General features: G+C 37.5%; 1 protein-coding gene across 1 annotated transcript in view; it reads left to right on the top strand.

The window, feature by feature from the left end:
* The first annotated feature begins 338 nt into the window (after positions 1-338).
* Positions 339-16,274, top strand: part of LOC133530379 (orexin receptor type 2-like) — a 111,564-nt gene continuing 95,628 nt past the window's right edge. Inside the window, exon 1 of the mRNA XM_061868293.1 lies at positions 339-474. The gene's annotated coding sequence lies outside the window, so the exon portion shown is untranslated. The remainder of the gene's footprint in view (positions 475-16,274) is intronic.

Here is a 16,274-nt window from a genome sequence, read left to right as displayed (position 1 = left end):
GCCGAACTTCCCGGGGACTCTAAAACCTGCTGCTTGTTATCGAAGCAATGCGTTTTGACCACTTGAAGGTTCGGACCTTAATCAATTTCATCGATAACTGTCTTTCTCAGTTTCAGGATCTCAGATGGCGCCCTAAATTAAACTGAAACTATATTATCCTTATTGGAATAATGTCCCTAAAAGGTCGTTTATATGGCTGTCATTCACTATTACTTACATAAAACAGGTTCACGTAAAGTCTGACATGAAGATCCGTATGACCTATGCGTAATCGGAGTTCCAGTAATACTGGTTTTCCTGAGTACAGTAGACGATGCTGCGTGGTTCGTCCGCGCCTCCGTGGGGCAGTTGTTTGGTGTCGGGCGGGCGCGCAACTTGTGCCAGCTGTGCCCTTCGTGAACTCTAGAAGGCGGGAAAAAGTTTAGTGAACACAGTGTGAATAATTTGATTGATTTCATTTGTTTTGGAAAATTGGTAAGTACGTCAATAGATATGTCTAGATTAAGAAGTTATTTGAAGTTAACTTTAGAATTGAGAATTGAAATAATAATAAACATGATTTATAATATAAGAATTGAAAAAAAAAAATGAAATGATATGGAGGTCACAAATTATATATGTTTAATTTACACTTAAGAGGGAAGAATAGCTTTGCGATCCTAGCGAAACAAAGGTACTTCTATGAAATTCCACTTCGGTAGAAAACGTTTTTTCACTAGCTTAATCTTAACAAATCACTTTGATTTTGATGTCGATCGCTTCAGCATAATATATTCTAGGTTTACAACTTTCGCTTAAAAAAAAAAAAACATTTTTTTTGTATTACTTACTTACTCCGTTGGCTCAGCGACAAAATGAGACTTGGCCTCCGACACAAGACAACACCACTTTTCTCGGTCCTGTGCGACCTCTCGCCAATTGTCTACTCGAAGCTCGCGCAGATCCGCCTCCACCATGTCGCTGCAGCGATACCTAGGGCGGCCGATAGGAATTGCAAATATTGCAAATTATAAAAAAGGGAAACCTATAAACCTAGTTTTTTATTGTGTCAATAACATTTACAAGTGGAAAAATGTTTTCTCTTTTTGTATGGACGGCGATCACGTGGTATAATTCTCTCTTAAAACTCCCAGGGTATAATATGTAACCTCGGTATATGTAGGTGTAGACCTATAAATGTATGGCACGGCCATTAAAAAAATCCAATTACTGAATCGACAAAATATTATATTTAATAATTGAACCAGTCCACAATTTTACGAAAATAGGTTGAGAATTGCGACCTGTAGAGGAGAACATCCGGACATACGAAAGCAATTTTGCAAAAGCTGAAGCGGAGACCTTCGCTAACGCTCGGTCATTAATATTTGAGGACAATTTACACAGATCGAACTAGCCTCAAAGTAATTAAACACGACCGTTCTGGCCTAGTGGGTAGTGAGTCACTACCCACTAGGCCTATGAAGCCGATGTTCCCGGGTTAAAATCCTGGTAAGGGCATGTATTTATTGGATGAGCATGGATATTTGTTCCTGAGTCTTGGGTGTTTTCTATACACCGTGTTTTTTTTTATTTGCGTTAATTTCGAGGGTGCATTCCTGAGCTTAAATTAAGTAACTTTCCCAAAGATACCGATATTCTAACTAACTCCATTTCGGAGATAATCAATCATAATTTTTTATATTATAAGGCCCTTACGAGCGTGTACACTCGCCTTAGGGCCTGTTTACTTATTGATTAGTGTTTAGTGCGAGTTCATACATTTGCTACTAAATGTACGTACTATCTCGGACGATCGATGTTAGAAATGACATTGATATATCACAGTTTTCAATTGTTTGCTTAAATTAAATGTAATGCCCGTGTTACAACAACGCAATATGCAACATTTAGTTACTTTTTATAAAAATAAAAATAGTAAAAAAACAACAACAAAAAATTTTTTTTTTTGAAAATTAACTATGCCATTTAGTTTCCTTAAACGTACTTACCGAAACCCCGGAGTTAACGCAATTCAATAAAAACACGGTGTATATTTAAGTATTTACCTATATAGTATATATCGTTGTCTGAGTACCCACAACACAAGCCTTCTTGAGCTTACTGTGGGGCTTAGTCAATTTGTGTTATCATTCCTATAATATTTATTTATTATTTAAAGCTTACTACAAGCTTATATATGGGGATTCGGCGACGCTATACATTCTTATACCTATAGATACATACATAGTTAACATCCATAGCTCAGGGAAAAACATGCGCACACAAATAAATCCCCTGGCCCTCCCGCTTGGTCGCCGGGAATGCCAGGATCTAGGCTAGGAGGCTGTTAACCCGAAAACCGGAGGCGGTATAAATATTTACTTATTTTTTATATATTATTATTTTGTTTGAGTATTACGGTTAAAAATTTCAAAAATGTATTCATAAATTGTGTTTTAGGCTTCCGTAGCCAAATAGGAACAATCTAATTCCGAAAATCATTTTGTATGGGGAGTACCTTAATTTTTTTTTAGTTTTTATTTTACCGGTCGGTCGCCATGCATGATTAATGTATTCATGTCAAATTGCAGTTTTCTAGCACTATCGATCACAGAGCAAATCCGCCGACGGACAGACAGACGGACATGGCGAAAGAGTCCTAGTTGATTATTGGAAAGAATTTTCACCACACCGACTGGTAAAGGCCCTCTTGGTCGTTCGAAATTATTTATTTTTATTCGTTTATTTGTTAGCCTGTTGTTGCCCCCTGCTGGACAAAGGCCCCCCTCTCTTTCTTACAGGCGTCTCAGTCCAAGGTAATATTAAGCTAATCTTTCCGAAAGACGTCAAGATCGTCCCGCCATCTCCGAGGTCTGCCGTGACGCACTATGTTTAGTGTCCACTCGGTAGCTTGCTTGGTATACAAGTCGTTTGGGAAACGGCAGATATGTACGGCCCAGTCCCATTTTAGCTTAGCGGCTGGCTGATGGTTGTTCAAAAACTAATGGGAAAGTTGCATTTTATCTACATGTGGGACAAAGTAATCAGATGCTAATTTTGAGTTGTTGCCTTATTGTTAGCTGGTAGATTTGACTTATGATTTTGAATGATACACTTTTTATTACGTTCATTTGGATTTGATTTGGTTTTTATTTTTTTTATATTTCATAGTTAGTATTTTCCTCGCGTTGGTGTTGTGAAAAATTTTGTACAATTGTTTCAACTATTTAAGTTTCATGTTCAGCAAGTTGTTTAATTATTTCCCAGAGCTTGTTGTCAAACATTTTTAGTGTTAGATGTAAGTGTTACAATACTCAAAACAGTGGTTTTTTAAAAATATGCTTATTATGTACTTAACTATTATGGAAGAAAAATAATAGTCAAGACAGTCATAAAAAAAAATGAGGTATTAATTATAGCTTCGATAAGAAACTATTTTCGAAAACTCAACAACGCCTGAACCGATTATGTTTGCTATAGTTTTCATTGAAAGCCTTTATTATTTACTTTTCTGATTATTTCATTCGTTGATCTAGAAGGCTTTTATCATTTCATGAATTTTTCCTTTCAGAGTGATAATTCCCGGAAATATTGACTTAGTCATAAATTGTTGTTTTGAAGACCCCTATTCGTTTTGAAAGACCTACTTATCCAACGACACTATAAAGTTAGAGCGAAAGAAAATACATCCTCAGTTTGGATATAGAGGATCCGATAATTTTTGGTGCGTATATACTTAGGTCATTATTCAGAACAATTAAAAAACATTGTAACCTCAAAAAAAAACATTGTTACCTGACGCTTTTCGCGTCGAGAATAAATCACTGAGGATAATAAAAAGAAAATGCCAAAGAATTAAGGGCTCCATCAATTTTAAGGGCGGTTATAATAAGTATCAAAAGCGGCACCAGAAAGCTTGTAAACTTAATTAAAGGGAGAATTAAAGGTTTATGTAACCGATTATCATGTTTTATCTTATCTAACTTGTAGGCCGAGGCTAGCCAGATATGTTAGAGATTTTAATTAACATTCATAATAGCAATTATTTGACGACCGGTCTGGTCTAATCGTGTGTCACTCTGCCTATGAAGCCGATGGTCCTGGGTTCGAATCCTGGTGAGGGTATTTATTTGTGTGATGAGTACAGATATTTGTTCCTGACTCCAGATAAATACTTAATATTACATTACAAGTGCGAAAAATAGGAAATTCGAAACGAGTGGCGATAAATTAAAACACGACCGAAGGGAGTGTTTTAAATCGACACGAGTTGCGCATTACCTATTCGTACATGTATCGTACAACTTTTGACAGTACATATGGCCCTTTAAATGTTCGACACAGTAACGTAATATGATAATTTTCGCACTAGTGCGGTAAAGTAGCACCATATGTATTGTAAATACGTATAAAACACCCATTTTCTATGTATTTAAGTTAAAATCGTTCCATGCTGAAAAGCATAGGTATTATTCAGTAACCGATTTTCTCACTGATAGTTTTTAGGGTTCCGTAGTCAACTAGGAACCCTTATAGTTTCGCCATGTCTGTCTGTCTGTCTGTCTGTCCGAGGCTTTGCTCCGTGGTCGTTAGTGCTAGAAAGCTGAAATTTGGCATGGATATATAAATCAATAAAGCCGACAAAGTCGTACAATAAAATCTAAACATTTAATTTTTTTTAGGGTACCTCCCCTACACGTAAAGTGGGGGTGAAATTTTTTTTTCGCTTCAACCCTAGAGTGTAGGGTATCGTTGGAAAGGTCTTTCAAAACTAATAGGGGTTTTCAACAAACATTTTTGATAAAGTGAAAATATTCGGAGATAATCGCTCCGAAAGAAAAAATCTGACTTCAATTTCATAGAAGAAGGAGGTTTAGTATTCGGTTGTGGCTATTTTTTTTTGTTTATGTACGTTCACCGATTATTCCGACACCCGTCGTCGGATTTAAGTATTTTTTTTTTGTTTGAAAGGAGTTTCATCTCCAAATTGGTCCCATTTTAATTTGGTTCTGATCTAATGATGGGATCCATGAGGAATTGAGGGAACTCCTTATTTTTTAAAGGCACATGTATGTTGATTTGGGTGTTTTCTTAAGCAATTCGAGCATTTTCTCTTAAAAACGATCAATTTGATGAAATGGATCTGATGATGATGATATTTTGATGATAATGATGATGATTATTTTATTGTAGTATGTTCACCGATTACTCCGACACCCGTCGTCCGATTTGAGTAATTCTTTTTTTGTTTGAAAGGACCTCATCCACCCTCCCTCCAACGTGGCCCCATAATATTTTTGGTTCTGATCTGATGATGGAAGCCATGAGGAATTGAGGGAACTCCTCAATTTTTAAAGGCACATGTATGGTGATTTGACAGTATCCTTAAGCAACTCAAGCATTTCTTCTCGAAAACTACCAATTGATGTAGTGCAACTGTAGCCTTACCACGAGTTTGAGTCTACATCTTAGCTGACGTGTTCGTAACTTCCTTTCTATACATCTCGCTCGCACTAATAGGATGCAAGTACGAGCGAGATGGAATAAAGTGACATACAAACATTATAAAGACCACGGGCGATATGTGGAACTTACCTCTTAAAATTGGGTGTGTTATGATTTTTGATGTAGGTGGTGTTGGAATTAAGAGGTGAGGGGTAGTTGTGAGAGGTGTGTGAGGTAGACGGGGATCTGAGGTTGCGGGTTGAGGGGTTGGGGCTTGACGAGTCACGGTTTGAGAGGTTAGGGGGTTGAGGGGGCGGTGAGTTGATAGGTCGGGGACTGAGGGGTTGGGAGTTGAGAAATCGGGGGGTAGGAGATGAGTGGTCGGGGGGTTGGATGTTGAGGAATTGGGGCTTAGGATTAGGAATTAATTGGTCTGGGGTTGAGAAAGTACGTTCATTGTTGTTGAATTCAATCCAAGGTATTGTCCATACTTTCATATAGCATCTTTATCGCACCAAAATCATGGTATGCTTCTAAAGTTCGCTTGGCACCGACTTCAAACAAATCAGTTGGTAACGCATATACTTAAAAAAGGATGATATTTTATTTTATCCTTTTTGAAGTCGGTTTACTTTTTTTTGTAAAAAGTTTTTATTACCAAGGTGCAATAAACGATTATGATTATGATATTTAGTCATGTTTTTTTATTTAATATACCTACATGTATTTTACTTTTCTCGAAATGAAAAGTAGAGTACTTTTAGTACCATTACCTTGAGTGAAATGCACCATTTCAGTCTCGGACTATTGGCGCTCTCACTACGTTCGACTGCTAAACTACCTCGACAGAAATGGGTGTCTTTCATCCCTTGGTTAAAATAATCTACTATTAGTGATATTTATGTATATATACATAATGTAGATTCATAATATATTTCTTATTTTCCGTCGTGGCGTCGAAACTACGAAGCCAATTTTGACGAATGGGGTGCCAATCGTTATTGCGTGATTGACGTAAGCTACTTAACTTACAGGCCAATTCGAATGCACACTGACATCCAAATGATATCTGAATGATCGTTTAGTTATCAAATATCAAATATCAAACATTTATTCAGCAAATAGGCCACAGGGGCACTTTTACATGTCCATTTTTACAAACAATAAATTAAAAAAAAAAAACAATTACAAATATCGAATCTATGAAATAATAAATACTTTATTAGAGATGTATACTGTCTCTAAATGTCAAATTACACAAAAAAAACTATGATAAAAAAATAAAACCATAAAATACTAAAATTCTTTAGAGATGTATAAGTCTCTAAGTGTCAGAGATAAAATATAAAAATATATATATATCGTGCGTTTAGCTCGCGCCAATACAAATAGAGACAAGTACGAGCGAAATGCAATATATCTGAATGAAATCATTTACATATATGTCATTCAGATATCAGTGTACGTTCAAATTGGCCTGTAACATACATTTATTTATTAAAGGAGTAGGTACTGCATGTAAAACTTATCATCTTACTTATTCTCTTTTATTTCTAATTGCTTGTCTACTCGCAAAGTGATCCCTATTTTAACAACATTGCCTAATTTACCATTCAAAATTCTAAATTAATCTACCATTGTATTATTATGAGGGTTTGGTTGCAAAGATCTTTAGCCCCGTTCCAAATTTTACGCCGAGAATGGCCTTCGTATAGATGGACTTAATAGGATATTTTGCGATGACAAACGTGGTAATGAGGTTATTTGTCAAGTCTGCGAGATGACGGGTAAAAAGTACAGCCGTCATTCCATATAATTTTGTTGAGAGGGGCGGTAAGTCAGTAATGGGTAGAACGTGAACTGACGCCGAAAAACGGGATTAATGCCGCTCACAGCTCATCACGTTAAAATAGGTCGGGATCGTGCCTAAATCATATTCAATATTGTTTGGGAATCTTTTTTTAAATCGATAATTAAAAGTACATCAGTTAGGTTGTCTCTTACAATAAAGCATTTTTTTAAACAGCATTAAGTACAGTCAAATCCATTTATTATGTCTGCTTATATTGACCAACCGGTTATTACGAAGTAATTATAGGGCGAAGATTGGTTTCATATAAAATTCTTTGTAACAATGTTGTGTAAGATGACCTCGCTTATAGTGACATTTCGCTTACTATGACCTAATAGTCATATTTTCATGAAGTTATGATCGGTTATACTGAAATATCCCTTGGTTTTCTTGGCCGTATCCCACATCCCACATATTGTCTAAGACTTAGGAGCGTGTGTGGCACATGGGTAGTTTTAATTTTGATACTTAGTGAAAGTTAATAAAAATACAAAGCTAATACAACTCATCTATCGCAAATGAATTTGGGAAACGTAACTAAAATAGGGCAACTATGCTTTATATGTCTTCTGCTTATTACTCGTATATCATTATAAGCGGATTCCACCTGCACAAGACGTATTGAATGTGAAAACCTGACACCTGTGGTGCTAATGAGATATATATATATATATATATATATATATATAGTCCTCCTCATCGTTTTCGATGACGGCGACCCCAAATAAACACATTATGGACGTTGTCTAGCGTGAGCCCTAATGTGGCTGGCCAGGCCGAACTTGGTCTTAAATACTCTATTGCACGCGTGACAATAAAGTTGGCCAGCTGCGTTGAACGTGTACACGTAGGAGGGCTTAGGTCTCTCTTTCCGTAACTGGCGTTTTATTTCTAGGCTAGTGAGGCGGTTATCTTCGAATGTTTTGACACCGTTATGGATGGTAGAACGCCAAGAAGACCTCCTTCCTGCAAGCTCCTCCCAACGCTCAGGGTCGATGGCGCAAGCGCTCAGATGCCGTTTGAGCACGTCCTTGTAGCGCAGGTGTTGACCACCGTGCTTCCGCTTACCCACCGCCAACTCAGAGTAGAGCACAGCTTTAGGCAAGCGGTGGTCATCCATTCGAAGGACGTGCCCGCACCATCTGAGCTGCCGCTGCATTAGTAAGGCCTCCATGCCATACATTCCGGAACGACGCAGGACCTCAGAGTTGGGAACATGGTCCTGCCACTTGATCCTGAGTATAGACCGCAGACACCTCAGGTGGTAAGTGCCCAGTTTCTTTATGTCTGTTTTGTAGAGGCACCATGTCTCTGCTCCATATAAAAGGACAGGGATGATTAGCGCCCTGTAGACGCAAATTTTTGTCTCGAGCTTGAGATCATGGGACCTCCAGACGCGATCTGTGAGTCGTCCGAAATTAGCAGCGGCGTTGGCGATACGTGAAGGTATCTCCGAGGCCAGGGTGTTATCACGCCGGATAGTGCTCCCAAGATATTTAAAGTGTGAGACCTCATCCAGAGGTCTCCCATCTAGATTCAGCGCCGCCGGGTCAGCCTCTCCTCCTCTTGGCGGTTGATAGAGTTCCACGCGAGGCTCTCTGGATTGTTCTCTGTAAATTTGGCTACCCGAAGAAGTTCGTCAACCTGATTCGCCAATTTCACATTGGTATGAAAGCCCAGGTTCGGCACGAAAACGAACTCTCCGAGGAGATCCAAATTACAAGTGGTGTAAAGCAGGGATGTGTTCTAGCACCCACACTCTTCGCAATATATTTTTCCGTGGTCATGAGAGATGCACTGCAGTATTGTGGTAACCGTATTCAGCTATATGTCAGAACTGAGAAGGGTGTGTTTGACATTTCGAGGTTTAGAGCGAAGTCCAAAGTTCAAAGGATCTCCATTTTGGAGATTCTTTACGCTGATGACATATGCCTCATGTCCGACAGCATGGCGCATCTCCAAGGCTACGTTGACGCACTACATAACTCATGTCAACAATTTGGTGTCGTTATTAGTGCTTCCAAGACTCAAATTCTCAAGCTAATGAGATACAGGGCAAGCTAAACAACTTAAAGAACTTAAACCATAGCTCCTTCCTCAGTCAGACAAACAAACCGACCAATTGGCTACTTGACTGTTTTTAGGGTTCCGTAGCCAAATGGCAAAAAACGGAACCCTTATAGATTCGTCATGTCCGTTTGTCTGTCCGATTCTGTCACAGCCACTTTTTTCCGAAACTATAAGAGCTATACTGTTCAAACTTAGTAAGTGGATGTATTCTATGAACCGCATTAAGATTTTCACACAAAAATAGAAAAAAAAACAATAAATTTTGGGGGTTCCCCATACTTAGAACTGAAACTCAAAAAATCTTTTTTCATCAAACCCATACGTGTGGGGTGTCTATGGATAGGTCTTCAAAAATGATATTGAGGTTTCTAATATCATTTTTTTCTAAACTGAATAGTTTGCGCGAGAGACACTTCCAAAGTGGTGAAATGTGTGTCCAAAGTGGTAAAATGTTGAACAAGATCTAGCAAGTTTTTTTTAATACGTCTCAAATGGCACGGAACCCTTCATGCGCGAGTCCGACTCGCACTTGGCCGCTTTTTGTAAATAATGTCAAACGATCTTGATTTTCCTGAGGATCAAATGTCTATATGGGACTCATGGCATATAAGCAACAAAAAGATCAGAAATGAGAGTTAAAGTCTGACGCTCGCACTCGACGATTGAAATGCCTCTAACAAAATGATAAGCTGGTGCACGTCACATCATATAAGTCTGTCCTAAATGTATGGAAGATCAAGGAAATTGCCATTTTGACCCTAAAATATTGCGTTTATGTGTATAGTTGTCATACAATTTATTTTTCAATAAAATGTAAGGAATCGAATGGTACCATTTTCTTTTCTATTTTTGAACGACAAAAATTTTTTTTTTGAGACTTCGGAGCCTTGTATTTTTTTATAATCACAATATCATTTTTTAAATTCCACTTTTTTATAATGGATGGCTCATTTTCTATACATTTAACTAAATTTTGTTATAATATTCAACATGTGTCAAATCCATGCACATGACACGTGTCACACACACATGGACATGTGTCATGTGTCCAATTGCAAGTAGACGCACGGGCCTCGCGGCTCGAGGGTTCTTTTAGGCAATAACTTCGCCCTTTTTTAATGCGTGTCTCATTCGCACTTGGCCGGTTTTATATATAAATGAATATTGATTAAATTGTTACAGCGGAAATAGGAAACGAGTCAAACTAATCACACATTTGAGAAGATTTTAAGTGTCTGTGTACTCATAACGGTAGTAACCCTAGATAAAGCCCGCTGACAGACAGAAGGACGGACGGACAACATAAGTTTAGTATAGCGTTGCGATTGTTACCTTTCAGGAACGAAAAGCTAATTTTAATGGCTGACCGTAAATTTACGCCTTAAAATAAAATAAAATCCCTGACAAAAATAAAACCGGCTCAACAAATAGCCCCTCACTCAATGCATATATAATGCGTACACCGTCCCTTCCCTACCGTGTAAATATCTCAAATCGGCAGCATCCTCGCAATAACCCCATTTCCCTTGGCATGTCCGATTAACATTCCGCAAAAAATCACTAAACGCAAGGAATTTCCCAATTTATAAGCCTGTATAGCCACAAATTCCTTAACAGGCGTTTGATACAAATAACCGGATAGAAAACAGAATCTCTGTAATTAAGCAACAGGCTTATATCCCGAACTCTCTGTCCACGAATTGTGTTCATTACTGTGGATTCCTAAAATTGGCCATCGCTAATCTTTCACATTCTTTCCGGGTTGTTGCCCGGGCCCAGAAACTAGTGATGAGGATACACGGCCACCCACGTAGTCACGTGCATGCGTACTTATATAGGTACATACGAGAGAATAGAGAGAGAGTCGAAGTTATGGTTTAATTTTCAAACGACATTCTGATTTTTTTTATACTACGTCGATGGTAAACAAGCATACGGCCCGCCTTATGGTAAGCAGTCTCCGTAGCCTATGTACGCCTGCAACTCCAGAGGAGTTACATGCGCGTTGCCGACCATAACCCCCTCATTATGTTCTGGCAACCTTACTCACCGGCAGGAACACAACACTATGAGTATAGGGTCTAGTGTTATTTGGCTGCGGTTTTTTGTAAGGTGGAGGTACTTCCCCAGTTGGGCTTCTGTGCTGTACCTTACCACACAAAGCGAGATGACATTCACAATGCCCATACCTCTCTTTTGGACGTAGTTTAAGGACGTACCCGGTTCATAATTAACACTAGTCGCTTCTGTGAGCTTTAGACCTCGCGTGAAGCTTAGAGTTCGTGGAATCGTTACCAAGGTGAATTCACAATGGTTTTAAGCGTCATACACGCTTTCCTTTATGCCAATTTCCGCATTTTAAAAAAAGTCCAAAAACTGGATCGATAAAATAAATATTTTATCATTTAATCTGATCACAAAATTTCACTACAATCATTTAAGTATTGCGACCTGTAGAGGAGAACGTACGAAAGTATAATGCCCGAGATATAACGAAGAACTTCGTTAACGCTACTGCCAAAAAAAGTTGTATGCTTAAAATTGCTATAGATACAAAGAAACTATCTATGTTTTGTATGTAAAACTTTTCGTATTATAATTTCTAGCAACGAACACTTGTACCGGACATAGATAATATCACGTACCTAAATATTCATACCAGGTTTCATGTAATTTTAACATTGTCGTTTTAAAATGAGAGCTTAACTTCAATTACCTATGAGAGTGGCCTTTTGGCGGCGAGTTTTATTAAATCGAAGTATTTTAAAACATCAGCGTTTTTGCAGAAATACATAGATTTATTCATCGGCTGGTTATCCTTTGAACATTCGCTTCAGTACAGTAACAGGCCACACCCATGCGGTTAGCTTCCGTCGACTGTCTTCAATTCGCCTTATTGCTTTGATGTTCGTGTAATTAGCAACAGTGTCGATTAGCTCTACAAACTGGCCATTCAGCGACGGAAACACGAGAAAACAAATACTGCCAGCAAATTTAGGAGGATTGTCGGAGGAATCAATTACACTTGATTTATGGGATATGACGCAGTTTCGGGTATAAATGGTAGACGATTTTCCTGAGGCCGTAGTAACAAATCAGACATGAAACGTTTTTCACACATTAACAACTAGAAAAAGTTAGTTGCGAAGAAACATTACTCTTCTATATGTAGAAATCGAAAGATGTAACTGAAGCTAAATTTAATGCTATACCAATTTTATATGGCAATTCGGCTGAAGACACATTTTCTGATTAAAGCCTTCGAACGACATGATATTACAGGGTCTCTTTGTTTCCTATAAAGTTTTAAGTCATAATGTATTGTTTGTCATAATTTGTTTTTTCTTAGAAACGCGTAACTTTTCTGGATTGCCATAAAACAAACCTAACCTATCCATAGGATAACCTGAGGAAATTCCTGAAAAGTTGACGGTTTCAGAGTTATGACTAATGATAATATGACTATCATTACATTATGACTTTTAATAATTATGCCAAAGGGATCCGGATATTACAAATATCCAGTGACGCGTGAGCCGGTAACCCGACGATTGTAGCTACTATAGAACTATTTTAAGATCACCTCTGCCATAGATCTAAATCACTGTACTTTTTACATGCAAATGTTTCAAGCAACAATGTTTGTTTTCACTCGCATTCCTTCGTTTTTAGAATTCGGTCTTCCTAACAAATAATGACAAGTTTAATAAATTATTGTTGTGATTAAGTTTTATTAATACTGTAGTGTTGTGTTCTTGATGATTAAGAAGGTCGCAATAATTTCGATAACTTAAATAATGTATGGAAATACGTGATTTTTAACCGACTTCAAGATTTCAAAAGGAGGTTTTTTTTTTTAATGTTTGTTACTCCATAACTCCGTCATTGCTGAACCGATTTTGAAAATTATTTTTTTGTTTGAATTTATATATATACAGATTGATCCCGTTTTTATCAAAACTTAGTTCTGATGATGGGATCCATGTGAATCGAGGGAACTCTTCAAATGTGAAAGGCATACATATAGTGATTTTTGTATTTTCTTTAACAAAACAAGCATTTACATTTTAAAAAGTGACATTTGATGAAGTGGAAATGATTATGAATGGAACTCTTCAACGACGCATAGTACAAGTTTGGCGATTTGTCCTCTTCGCTGTGTTTGTTAAGCAAATTAGATTTTCAAGACAAATTTTTGTCAAGTTCGTTTGTCGATGAACGATGTCGATGAGCGGTAAGAGGGTTAGGCCACCATAATCATTGATGTAACTTTTTATGCTGATGATAAAACGAATACCGTTTATTTGGCAGGCGTCGGTTTTTCTACTTTCTCACGTTAATTCAGTTCATTTAAGATTCCATTTATTCCCTTGGACCTTGGGCCCCGGCCGGCAGCGTGCATCCAATGACACGGAAAACGGCACGCTCGGCACACGGTCCCTTACATTTCATTAAATTGTCGTCGTTACGCTAGACTAGTTTCTATTTATCTTACACACATAATAGCCACCAATGTTTCCAAGACTATTTTACTCTTTAAAAAAAAATATTAAAATAAAAAGGTATTTATCCTATTGCGGTCCTAAGATTGGTCCCAGGTTTAACAGCATACTAAATAATTTACAATCCGTCTTTCATCTCTATTTTGATTCGAATTCAGATTGAAGGTGATATACATAGTAATAGTGTCGAGCACTGGTATATTAACTTACATTATGACTATTTATTTAGTAAATTCGGGTAGATTAGGGTTGTTTACCCATATCTCCGTTACCATTTTGCTGGGACGTCCGTCATCCGCACAGCTGGTGCAACCCAGCTTAAACGTCGAATAAAGTAAAATGTACGAAATAATATCGCGTAAGACCCGTCTCAATCAAATATACTGTGTACAGAATGCGAGAGTTTGATGTAATATTATGTATATTTATCGCATTACACCAGGCCTTTCACAGAGAAAGGCGTAGTCCCAACACTTTATAGGTGTGACTTGGGGCTATTTCAAGTTTTTTATTCAATCAAGAACCGTTTTCTAAGAAAAACGCTCAATCTTAACTACTTTGTTCAAACTATTGGTGAAATAAAGAGGAATGACTCACTCGACTAACATTTGGGAAGACTATTTTTTATAAACCCACGTTGTTTCGCGATTACGACGTTGAGATTCGTAAGAGTTTAATGTAAACATTTTCTACTTGACTACGTGTTTAATGCTGTTTTAACAGCTTTAACGATTTTACAAGCGAAAGCAAATTGAATGCTTGTATACTTCTTATATTCAAGTCGTTTATTACGTATACCTATTAACAAGAAGAGCCATATAACATTAAACTAATTGTACGGATTCCACCCACGTGTTTTTAGTCACTCGTGCGACATGTTTCGGAGAGCCTAGGTCTCCTTTCTCATGCACTAACAGTGCGAGCAGCGTTCACGACGGCCGTGACTCGCGTACTGCTCCGCGCCGCGTCGCACGCTGAGAGAATTTCTTTAAATTTGAAGACTTATATACTAATAAAATATATGTGACTCATTATTCTTCTAACTAGGTACATAATAAATGCTCGCCACATTCTTGCCGAAATTGCTATTAAAGTTATAAATAAGAGTACAGTCAATATTAATAGCGGATGAAACAGTACCCAACAGTGTCTGCCTCTCTGGAGTACTTTCCAAAATAGAAATAAATGTTGCGTTCCACGCCTAGAAGGTTCTTATGCTGCATGTCCTCAAGGTTCTGTAATGGAAAGCCACAAATATCTACAGTTCACGTTCTAAATTATCTGTTAAAGTGTAATTGATCTACATATATATGATAGTTATACCTCCTATATAGGAGTATAACTCTTTGTTTAGCTGTTAGAGAATGATAAATACTTTTGACGTACAGGGGCCTAGCCAAGCTGAAAAACGTTGATAGAAAATCAAAACTGAATGTATAAAAAAATTAATGTGACTTTTCGTAGCATCTATCATCCCGATACCATTGACAAATATCTACGGACAGGCCTTACGAGCACTATGAATGGTGCCAGATCAGTGGTGTAACTCATGAATTCGAGCCAATCGTGCAGTCTAATCTAACGCAACTAGTAGTTGCGTCCAATCGCGCGCGTGATGCGAACTCATCAACCAATCGCGTTGTGGCGTTAGACTGCACGATTATCTTGAATCCGTGTGCGTGACACCGCTGTACTGGCCCCATTCTTATTAAAGATAAAGATAAAGATTTTTTATTTGCGAGAATACTTAATTCTAGAATACAGTGGTGTTGTTTTGTAGTGATAGCGTATGTAGTATTCAGTCGCACAAAACGACAACGCAAATTTTACAAAAATATTTTCTACGAATTATTACAATAAATTAAAATAAAATTTAAGTCCAGATAATAAAATTCATAATAAATAATTAATTAATAAATAATAAAATTAATTAAAATTACATGCAATTTCCGACCTGTAAATTGTTACTATATTCTAAATATTCCTTTACGCTATAAAAACGGTGCTCTAACAGAAAACTGGCTTATTGCCCGTAAGGCCCGTCCTAAGATACATGTCAATGCCCGATACATTTTATTTTTCGTTTGGTGTTTGCCGATTACGGTTGCCATCATGGCTAGGCCCCCAGGTATGTGTTACAAATTACTGTAAGTAAGTGAATACCATCGGCAACCTTTATGAAAACACAAGGTCCACCGACGGCTAGTTAAAGGTATCTCTTAAGTAAGTAAGTAAGTAAATATTCTTTATTGCACCAACAATTATACATTTTACATACATGTAAAACTACAAATGAATTTTAAAGGAAAATAGAACCAGGTAACAACAGGCGGTCTTATCGCTAAAAAGCGATCTCTTCCAGACAACCTTTAGGTAGCAGGAAATTCTTAGTACTTGTGCTCCAAATAAAAATCCTAAAGTAT

The sequence above is a fragment of the Cydia pomonella genome, chromosome 22 (genome assembly GCF_033807575.1).
Source record: "Cydia pomonella isolate Wapato2018A chromosome 22, ilCydPomo1, whole genome shotgun sequence".
In the NCBI taxonomy this organism is placed as follows: Eukaryota; Metazoa; Arthropoda; class Insecta; order Lepidoptera; family Tortricidae; genus Cydia; species Cydia pomonella.
Note: the sequence above shows the minus strand (reverse complement) of the source record. Positions and strands in the feature narration are given on the sequence as shown.